The 10000-nt window shown below is 41.1% G+C and overlaps 1 protein-coding gene across 1 annotated transcript in view; it reads right to left on the bottom strand.

Moving 5' to 3' along the window:
- Positions 1-9417: 9417 nt before the first annotated feature.
- LOC125045357 (alpha-1,4-N-acetylglucosaminyltransferase-like) overlaps positions 9418-10000 on the bottom strand; it is a 6112-nt gene continuing 5529 nt past the window's right edge. The window contains exon 5 of the mRNA XM_047642562.1: positions 9418-10000. This exon is cut by the window's right edge and continues 813 nt beyond it. The gene's annotated coding sequence lies outside the window, so the exon portion shown is untranslated.

The following is a 10000-nucleotide window of genomic DNA, read 5'->3' as shown; positions in this document are numbered from 1 at the left end:
TGATGGAATATTTCCCAATTATCAAATTTCCATTCTTGTCTTATGCTGCTTGTTACATTTTTTCTTCCTCCCTTTTATTGTTCTGAAATCTTGGAGATTAGTCTTTCTGTCCCCTCAGAATCTTTAAAGTCCTCTCAATTTTTTTTCTTTTCTGTTTCTGTTTCTATTTCTCTTCTTTATTTATTTTTCTTCAGCCCTTCATATTTTGCTTTTCGACTGCATTTACCAAATTTCCCTTTCTGGCAGTCAACTCTTGATTCTCTTGCTCTTTCCTGAAGCATTAGTTGGGATACTATTGCTTTTCCTTCAATAATAGTTCCTCCATTCAGTTCTCTTCCTTGTGCCTTTCCTCGCCAACGAAATTCCAACAACCTTTTCCTGAATGCTGATTGTAGTTTCCTTGAATACTCTCCAGCCCTCTTTCACTGTTTTAGATACTGGGTTTTGCAAGTTGTCTTCGAACCTTCCTTGACTTTCTGTTTTAGATCTAGAGTCCTTTCCCTGAGGTAGATTATTTTCTCTTTCAGTTTAAATACTATTTGAATAACGTCTGGAGGTAATGATGGAAATGATTTTTCCTACTTTGCGTGAAATCAGTTTTAGATTTTCGATCATATGTTTTTGTCTTAGGATTATATGCAGACCATATGTAGGTATGTGATTCTTAATGACGGATCAGGCGTTCGTTAAAGCCATTGGGTCATTTACAAAAAAAAAAATAGAAAGTATCCCTTATATTTAACTTTCAACAGTAACGACATAACCCATTACATCCTTTGTGCTGTAGTTCCAACATGGTCATTCAGGATTCCTATTATGATCTTGTCACATCGCAAGTTCAGTCATGTTCCTTACATCACTCTTCCTCTCTGTGGTACGTAGGCCTATAGAAAAGATATATTGATTGCTGACATTGTCACTTTTATTACCAGTATCATTATTATCGCAGTCATTATTATCCTTGGCTTTCTTTATTATTAGTTTGAATTGATATAGTAACACCATCATTATTTCCATTGTTATCATTTTCATGATAATTAGTATTGATACTGATACTTTTTATTCATGCATAGTTATATTACACCATCACCATTATTATCATTATCACTAATCGCATTAAAGACCTTGGTATTGTCATTATCATATCTATCGTCAGGATTGCAGCACCAATTTACAATTATCATTTTCATTGTCACTGTAACTTTGATTATCATGGTAATTGATAATGCCACTTTAATCTTTATTATTATATTTATTTCATCGGTATTATCATAATCACTATTATTCTTCCTGTTAGCATTGGTATTATTACTTTCGTTGTTATTACCATTACTAGTCATTACAATATACGACGCAGGGTTTTGCTTATTGTATTAATCAAATTTTAGTATCTATTATTATCATAATTGTCATCTTTACTTTGTTATTATTACCCTCATTCATATTACGTATTTCATAACCACTATAATCATTTCATTTTTCGTAGCATAATTGCTGTTACTGATGTCATCGTCATTTCTAACGTTATCACCATAATCATTTTATCCGTTTTATCGACATTATTATTTCATCACTGCCATTGCCGCACAGTATTATTATCACTGATATTATCATTACCATCACCAATGATATCATTTTTTGTATTGTTCATCGCCATTATTGCTATATTACTGTCTGCATTATCATTACTGTAAGTAGCATTATCATTATCAATATTACTGATATTGTTTTTCTTGTTGCGTTTTGTTGTTCTTGGTATCGTCAGTATATTTTTCATAGTATTCGATATCGCCTGTGTTTCTATTTATAGGTAAGGTAATACGAACTTAATTAGGTCATGATATATTAAGGCAGACCAGATTAGATGATAATTCAATACTGATTTGAACTAGATTAGATATATTAGATGATTTTATTGCAATAGATTCATAGCGAAAACCTATATATTCTATTGCGCCTTCGATTTCGCACTCCATTTCTATCTTATTCTTAGCTTTTATCTGCCTGTATGCTATTTCATTCAGCTATCGAGTCTCTCTTCGCTTTTTCATAGGCTGTGTTTGAACCTTGTCCCTTCCTTTACCTGTTAGTCAGGATCCCTGCATTTTTGAGTATCTGTAATATATATATATATATATATATATATATATATATATATATATATATATATATATATATATATATATATATATATATATATATATATATATATATATATATATATATATATAAGATTGCTATATGTATGTACGTGTTTATATATTTGTATTTTTTATATATATATAGCCTGATAGTTTATAGTATCCGTAGTATCCCCCAACCTACTGGCGTTATACTTTGTATCTTTATAATTTAGTCTACCTTTAACATTTCGTTTTCTTTATAAGATTGTTATAGAAGAAAACTACTTTTCTAGAGCATAGACTATACTATTTGGTAAATAATCACATTATGTACCGTTTTCTATGAATGTATATCTATGCAACTAATTGTTTTAGCATTAACAAGTGGGACACTCTAATCTCGTTCTTACCTTTTATGGATATAACTCGAATGTTAACATTTCAGAAAATCGTTTTCAAACCATACAAGCTCTTTGCCCTTAAGAAGCTTCCAACAACGTATAGGCTATGTCGCATAATTTCCGGAAGTTTCAAATAGGAAGTTTATACAATTCAGCGATCGGTGCACTTTTAGTAAAACTTCCAAGTACAATCGCTATACGCACATGGGACAGTCAATCTCCCGTTAGAGGAGGATGTACATATGCATGCATGTGTGTATGTATGTATGTATGTATGTATGTATGTATGTATGTATGTATGTATGTATGTATGTATGTATGTATGTATGTATGTATGTATGTATGTATGTATGCATGTATGTATGTATGTTTTGTGTCTATGTATGTATGCACGTATGCATGTACGGAATCCGTTATGCTGTTTTCTTTTCTTTTTTTTCATTAATATTTCGTTTTCAAAATATATACTTTTAGAAAAAACGAAATGACAAATTGTGTAAAAAAATTGTAAAACCTATTAAGTATTTTTTGTTTTGTCCTGTTCTAAAGAGTAATATACTTTGATTTAATTCATATCTCTTTATAGATATGACTTGTTTGAAAATGCTGGACATTCTCGAATTTTAACACTTGAAAAAAAGGTTAAGTGGGTCTCACTGAGTCTTAACAGGTCTTACTCAGGCGAAGTCCAACAATAATTTGCGAAAGACTATAAGTTGTAAGAAGTTGTAAGTTTGCTTTTTTAATCTCTTGAGTACTTTTACTAGCTTTTAGAGTCAACCTCCTGTTCAATTCTTCCCTAGTCTATTTTTTTATGAAGATTATGAAGAAATAGTGTTTGCTTTTCCCTATAATTAAAAGCCTGTGTACAACCTCGCATGAATGTGTGTATATATATACATATATATATATATTTTTTTTTTTTTTTTTTTTTGTATACACAGCCATTAATTCCACTGCAAGACATAGCCCACTCTCAATTCACTATTGAGAGGTTATATGGCAGTTTCACCCTTGCCCGATTGGATGCCCTTCCTAATCAACCGCGGTTCGGCGCGCTAACACTTGTGCTACGGCGGTGACTTCCCCTACGACACCTGTGTTTGACTTCTCAAGGCGGTATGTCGTTTTCTCGGGCTCGAACCAGCTATCAGAGCGCAGGCATTTTTACGACTGCCGCGACGGGGAATTGAACTCGGGACCACAAGGGCCTGAGTCCAGTGCGCTAACCACTGGACTATCGCGGCAGTCATACATATATATATATATATACATATATATATACATGCGTGTGTGTGTGTGTGTGTGTGTGTGTGTGTGTGTGTGTATGTGTATGTGTGCATTTATTTATTCATATTTACACACACACACACACACTCACTCACTCACTCACTCACACACAAATATATATATATATATATATGTATATATATATATATATATGTATATATATGTGTGTATATATATACATATATATGTTTGCTTATGTGGCCATTATATCTCTTATCCAGCGGGTAATGCAAATATCGGGCACCTTATTCAGCATCTCATTTTTTAACATTAGGATTTCGCATTGGCCATTATCATTACCAAACCTTTCCTTCGTCTCAAAGCTATACAGTTATTACGCACGGAAATCTAGAGTCACATACAGAAGTCACTCACTCATACAAACATAGTGTTAACACAAATATAAACCTTACATTGAATTATGCCTAGGAGTCACGCGCGCACCCGCCCGCGTGTGTATATGGGGGGGGGGGGGTTGGTTTGCGAAGTTCTAGCTTCGCCCGGGCCTTCTAGATATGGCCCGGCCTGTGTCAGCTTTTTTACGGCTGTCTCATTGAGTTGTCTGACACTCGGTGCTTACCGTGGCGGCGGGATTGCCAGCAAGCGCTCCTGCCGCCATGGTGTAAGCATTTCGCATAGCCTCTTTACCAGCACGGCGGCTGTTGTGGGCGGTCCATGTCTCAGGAATTGTGTATGGTTACAATTTTCTAGGTAGTGGACTAGTGTGGCGTTCGGCTCGCCGCAGTGCTTGCAGCACCATTCATCGCGTTCGATTGTTGGGATAATCTGCAATGCACAGTGGTAACCTAGGCGCATTCTGTGAAGAATGACTTCGGTACCTCTGTTGCATACTTCAGAGAGTGCCAGTGGTTCAGAGCCTGTGGCGTCTGAGTACCAGCTGGCCGAGGGGGAGGTTCTCGTTTCCTCTCTGTGGAGCTGCCGTAGGAAGGTACGACCGACCAAGGCACACTTCTCCATAAGTAATTTTCGGCTCGGTTTTATCGTCATGGGGTTTGGGGGCATACCCCTGCCAGCGGCGGCTAGTCTGTCAGCAAGCTCGTTCCCTCTGATGCCGATGTGGCTTGGGACCCAATTGATGATAATTCTTCTACCCTGAGCAAGAATTCTCTGTGCCATTGTGAGAATCGTGGTCAGTAGGTAGATGTTGTCTGTGGGTGAGCTGTGCTGAAGACAGTCAATGGCTGCCCTGGAGTCTGTGTGTATGACCACGTGTCCTTCCCTTAGGGACGCGTGGCCTAGGGCTCCCATGATTGCAACTGCCTCTGCCTGTAGCGAGGAGGCGTTGTCTGTTACCCTCATGGATCGCGTGGCATCCCTAGCTGCAAAGCCGGCGCCTGCAGTGTGGCTCAAGGGATCGACCGATCCATCCGTGTAGTATGTTCTACTACCCGGAGGAGTGATGGCTGCAATGACCCTGTGGGCTTCTGCCTTTAGGCTAGGCATGGGGTATAGGCTCTTTTTCATTGACAGGTTCATTATGTTGAACTCTATCAGGCTCAGTGCCCACGACGGGGCTTCGGCAAAGTCGGGGTGGGGGGAGTCCATGCCCTTAGCAAGAAGCTGTTCTTTGAGCTGATGGCGTATCAACACCCAGGCTGTATGAGACAGCCAGGAGTTGTTTGCAACGAGCTCGTTGTCTTGTTCGAGGCATCTGACTAATTTTTGTCTTAGGCTTGTGTTCCTGGGAGCCTGGATGACCTTTGACAGAAATTGTGTTGCCGTTAGATCGATTCGTGAGTCCAGGGGGAGAAGGTTTGCCTCCATCAGGAGGTTGAGGACCTTCGTCCACCTCGGGGCACCCAGAATGATCCTGGCAGCTTCATTTTGGACTGTTTCTAATTTGTCTGTGTGCTTTTTCTTTGCAGCAATTAGAGCGACTGAGGCATAGTCCACAATGGGCCGGACAGCATGTACATAGAATGATCTTAGTACTTTGTGTCTGGCCCCTATGCGTCTCCCAGTCATTGCTCTCATGACAGACAGTCTTGCTTTGGTTCGGTCAACCAGGTACTGGACCTCCTTATGGAAGGAGAGGGTCCGGTCTATCCCTACCCCAAGGTATAGGTAGTCCTTGACCCATTCTAATTCCACTCCCTGGATTTTCAGTCTTGTGCCTCGAACTCTCTGTCTTAAAGCCATGGCTTTGGATTTGGCAGCAGAGATCTTTAGTCCCGTCCTACAACACTCCTCTGACACGAGGTCCAGACAACGCTGGGCTTTATTCTGGCTGCGTGGTCCAGTGGAGGTGATAGCGAGATCGTCTGCATACGAGATGATCTGGCACCCCACTGGGAGGTTTATGTTGAGGATGCAGGACTTTAAAGTGTTGAATAGGGCTGGACTGAGAACCCCACCCTGTGGCGTTCCATTTTCGAGCGGCATGTGCTGCGATAGGTGACCCTGGAATTTGACATTGGCAGTCCTGTTCCTGAAGTAGTCACCTATCCAAGCCAAGAGCTTTCCTCTGATTCCCTTCTGGATCAGGCTTTCCTGAATGGCAAGCGGACTTGCCAGTTCAAAAGCCTTCTCCAGGTCAAGGAATACCACCACAGCTGGGCCCTTGCTGATTGTGCTTAAGAGCGTGGCTAAGCTGTGTGCTGTGCCCATGCCCCTTGTGAACCCGTGAAGGTGTTCGTGCGGGGGTCCCGTTTTCCATTGAAGCCGGTTTAGTACCATCCTCTCAGCCGTCTTGGCCAGGCAGCTGAGCAGAGAGATGGGGCGGTACTTCCCCGGCTCCTTTGGTTTTGGGACGGGAACTATGGTAGCCCTCTTCCAACTCTGGGGTAGAGTGGAAGTTTCCCAGGACTTGTTGATGAGTTGCAAGAGTGCACGCTCACCTGCTAGTCCTAGGTGGGAGATAATGGGGTACGAGATCCCATCAGAGCCCGGGGCTGTGTTGGAACTGGTTTTATAGGCTTTCCTTAGTTCCCTCAGAGAAAAGATAACGTCTGAGTTCTCGGGTTCGGCTGCCCTTTCTCTGATCTGAGCGTGTCTGTCTGGCTGTAGACGCTCTTGTCTTGCCCTCAGCTCGGCTGGCAGACTGTTGCTGCTCGTTCTCGCAGAGAACTCGTGCGGCAGTCTGTTAGCCTCTGCTTGGGGGTCGTGATGGGTGCACCTCGGGGCTGAGCGGCTGGTAGCTCGCTTGACCCGTTGCCACAGCTCTGAAAGGGTGGTTTGGTGGTCGAAGGACTCACACCATTCCAGCCACTTTTCCTGCCTGACTCTGTTGGCAGTTTCCTTGGCATCCGTGACAGCTTCCCTTAGGAGGGATAGGTTGTCAGGGGTTCTTTGCCTTCGGAATAGTTTTCGGCACATGTTCACCCTGTGGTTGACCTCCCTGATCTCGTCATTGAAGTACCAGGCGTCTTTGTGACTTCTGGACCCAGGCCGAGTTTTGGGTATGGTCTGTGAGGCTGCTTCATTAATGGCGTTTAGCAGGCTGGCTTCGAGCACTTCCACATTTTCGCTTTGTGGGGGATTGTTGCATCTCAGACAGAGGGCCAAGGCGTTTTGAAACGCCTGCCAGTTGGCCTTGTCTGTTTTCCATCTTGGATTTGGTCTTAGGATTTCGGCTGGGCCAGCATCCATGAGGGTAGTTATAGTGCCGTAATGGTCACTTGTGACGGTCTCATCGACACACCAGCCAATCCTCCCCACCAGAGTCGCAGTGGCCAGGGTGAGGTCTAGGACCCCTCCTCTGACATGCGTTGGCTCTTGGGTGTTGAGGAGAGCGATCTCAGGGAATGTCTCTAGCACGTCGGCTATGTGATAGCCGGCCGCATCCGGTGCCCGGCAGGGAGCCAGGATGGGGTGGTGTGCATTGAAGTCTCCCCCTATGATCACTCGGTCGTGTGCAGCAGAAGCACAGACCTGGCTGATGTCTAAGCTTTTACAGCGTGGCCGGCTGTACACATTGTACAGTTTGAGGGGCCCCCCGGCCAAGTGAACGTGTATATGTGTATACATATATGTGTGTCTGTGTGCGTGTGCACGTCTATATATATATATATATATATATATATATATATATATATAGTGAGCTTTAATTCGATAGTCACCCATAGGGAATACCATGTTGCTATCGGTATAACTCTTTTATTACATTTGGTGTATAAATCCTTTTTTTTCTGACAATTATATTTTCTTATTGCTATTGAGTACATTCATATCTATGATGAAAACTGTTGCACCAACTACTTTCATTTTATCAATGTATGAGTTAAGCTCCTTGTTTAGGGGCAGCGTAGGAGCCTGTAGAGTAACTCTAAAATTAATCAGCTCGATATTTGTTTATTCCGGAGTGACAGATCTTTTTATTTCCTGTTGGATTCAACACCGACAGGTTAGTAGTTCATGCTGTGCAAAATATGTCACCTGCGTTTTATTGATAAAAAAAGAGCTTAACTGTAATGACATTTGTATTCCAAGGATTTAGAGTTATGTATTTTTAATTCTGTTGTTTTGTCGGTGTGTGTGCTACCATGTTTTCTACCTTAGGCGACTTTTGATCGCTTGACGATGTAAAATAAAAGGAATGAAGTGGAGGTTGGATTTTCTTGAAGCCTAACTCCTTTGACCAGGGCCAGCCAGGGTATACTGAGTCTGTCCCCAAATTCCAAGAGAAGAAAGGGCGCCTGGGTCACACACACATACACACACATACACACACACACACACACACACACACACACACACACACACACACACACACACACACACACACACACGCACACACACGCACACATACGCACGCACGCACACGTGTGTATGTGTGTGTGTGTGTGTGTGTGTATATATATGTATGTATGTATGTATGTGTGTGTGTTTAATGTCATTCTTAGCAATCTCTCGGTTAACTAAAAATAGTAAGTGGCTGTTGGTTTATATACACATACTTCTTTCCTATGTCCTGCAGTAACCTAACCAATGCTCCCTAGCTCGGTCTAATTCTAACTTTTGAAGCTCGCGGCCCTCGACGAGGTTGCTGGCATTACTCCATTAGATTTTCACGATCATCTTGTTTGATGTCCCAGTCAAAGTTGCTCAGAGAGCGTCTTCTTATCCTCGGAGACCCATTGGTAAAAGCACATGAGCCAAGAGACCTTAAGGAGACGATAATACGACAGGAACGCCTGGGCAAGGATATTTTTGTTTGTCATATTTGGTAAGGGGTGCGATAACAACAGTATCTCAGCTTTGCGAACTGTAGGTTAGGTTTAAAAAACTCGTATATCATGTGATGTATGCATGTGCAAGTCTAATACTTATGTGATTTGTGATGTATGTCTAATACTCATATGATTTGTGATGTATTTGTAATACCCATATGATCTGTAACACGTTTAATTTCTATTTGATATGTCGTATAGGTATCTGTTAATTTGTCTCAAGTGTATATACAACTTATGGAAGAGCTATTCCCCCGGTGGGCACTGTTATGAATTAATGTGTTATTGGTATAGCTGTGATACTGTTTTCTGGAAGTTTTGATATTTTTTACCGAGAGCAACAGTTATCTTTTATGCCGCACAGCATTAACCAGCTCTAATTTATAGTGAAAATATAAACGAAAACAAATCAAAATATCTATCAGGATTTTATTATATACAAAACATAAAGCAGGCCAGCGTTTACAAAAGGTATTGATCAAGTTTACCTTACAGAGTTAGAGCACACCAAAGGTCAGGTATGATAAGCCAACAGAACTCCCTCTCCCCTATCACTCAACAGGATACGGTGTGTATCTATTAGTCTTTGTTACCAGTGTTGGGGTTAAGGTAACGGTTTAATGTATTATATATCCATAGATATAAAATGCATTGGCATGACTTGCTCAAAGTTACAGACACATAGATAAAACCGACATACCGCCATGCATATACAATATACAAAAATGCGAAAAGAAATATTTGGTGTATGGTCTGGTATATTGTGATGGAAGTTTATTATCTCCGGTACAGGCTGTAAAGATAGCATAACTGCTTATAGTTACCTATCTGTAATATCCCGTCCGCCTAAGTAATAAAACAGCCTTTGCAGAAATATGCTAATTTTCAACATATGAAAAAATGTTATCTAAAGAGTATAGACACTGTATTAGTGCAGACATCGGAGTTTTTTCATAGCTTCAAGGTAGTACTGACATTTTTTCCTGTATTATAGTTT

Source organism: Penaeus chinensis, chromosome 37, assembly GCF_019202785.1.
Source record: "Penaeus chinensis breed Huanghai No. 1 chromosome 37, ASM1920278v2, whole genome shotgun sequence".
NCBI classification, from domain to species: domain Eukaryota; kingdom Metazoa; phylum Arthropoda; class Malacostraca; order Decapoda; family Penaeidae; genus Penaeus; species Penaeus chinensis.
The sequence above is the reverse complement of the archived record's forward strand: the minus strand, read 5'-3'. Positions and strand labels throughout refer to the sequence as shown.